We start from the raw sequence: 1,463 nt of genomic DNA, 5'->3' as shown, positions 1-1,463 counted from the left end.
TGAATACGCCGTACACCTTGTGCTGCAAAGCAGTAACTGTTTGAGTCAATAACATTTCTCTCAAAAAATTCCACTGAATGCAACTTTAAAAATCACACGTTGAATGATTTAAAAAATGTAAAAGTTTTCTTTTCCTCAAGTTTAATTACAGAAACCATTTAACTGCTTAGATCTCCCCCAAACCCAATCTTTCCTAACAACATACAAAGATGTATCAGTATGTATGTATCTCAGTATCTATGCACTATATATATATGTGTCTGTGTATATATATATTTACATAAAATGTTGATGCAAAATCCCATCTTCATTGTGTAATGTGCCGTGACACATGGTCACAGTATAATGGATGACATCAGGCTGTGCAGCAGTGGCAGTGCATTGAAAGCTGCCTAAACTTCCCCTGTAACTCTGAGGCGGCATGCACTATGTAATTCTATATCTATATAATCTATGCAGGCTCTACCACAGAAAGCACAAAAAGCTTCAACTTGAAATTGTATTTTACAGAGATTTCCCTGGGAAGGAAGCATCTAAATAGCCTGGTAGCTCTGGAATCAAATATGTGGCAAGTCTGGGATTTTTCAAACGGTGCTGTATTTACTTCCTTTTTAAAGTGTAGCTGGATGATGCCTGTGCCCATCTTTCAGGCAAACAACTATTCTGTTGAGCGTTGCTGATCGTCGGGATGAGATCCAAAAGCAGAGGTACCACCTCGCTAGCCTCTGCCATGCCGCAGCTGGTGACAGGCTCTTCTGGCTGTGATATCTTCCGTCCTCTGATCGATGCCATTCCACTCAGCAGAAAGAAATACAATATTCATAGGGAGGAAGAGAGAAAGCAGAGAGCTATATCTATTTCTCTGATGCTAGTGTGCGAGCAGGAATGCAGACACCTGGGTTTTGGTCCCCACTCTCCTTTTCTATATGCTACACATGCCCCAGCATCTAACAGAGAAAAGGAAATCTCAGATCCCATATTTAGAAATTAGCATCAGGTCCTATTTCTGTGCCAAGCAGCTCCTGGCCAGCTGAAGAAGCTGTTTCACTACTCCCACCTGTGGATCTTGTATTACGAAACTAGGTACAGGTTTCTTTAATGGTCTTGTTAAATGAAAAAGCAATCTGCTGGGTCTCCGAGAAAGATTTTGGTAGGTCAAATGTAATTTTCCATGTAGGATTTGGCCAAGACATATAAACTACCCTCTGCAAGGCAGTGAAAGCTTCGGGACCTTAAAATGGCCATTAAGTAGTATCTATAAACCTCTGGTTTTGGCTGGGATAAACAACTGCGCCTGCTGCTGCTATCATTTAGCAGCACTCTTAAGCTCTGTCTGAGGAATTTCACTGTTGCATCACCTCAACTGAGCTGCAACTGCAGATTAAACAAGAAGGAAAGCAAAGCTTCCTCTACATTTTCTGCAGTTCACATGCTATAAGCATCACAGGGATAAAATAAATGGG

This window comes from Calidris pugnax, unplaced genomic scaffold (assembly GCF_001431845.1).
Source record: "Calidris pugnax isolate Ruff unplaced genomic scaffold, ASM143184v1 scaffold24, whole genome shotgun sequence".
Taxonomy (NCBI): Eukaryota; Metazoa; Chordata; class Aves; order Charadriiformes; family Scolopacidae; genus Calidris; species Calidris pugnax.
This window is presented reverse-complemented; position numbering follows the sequence as displayed.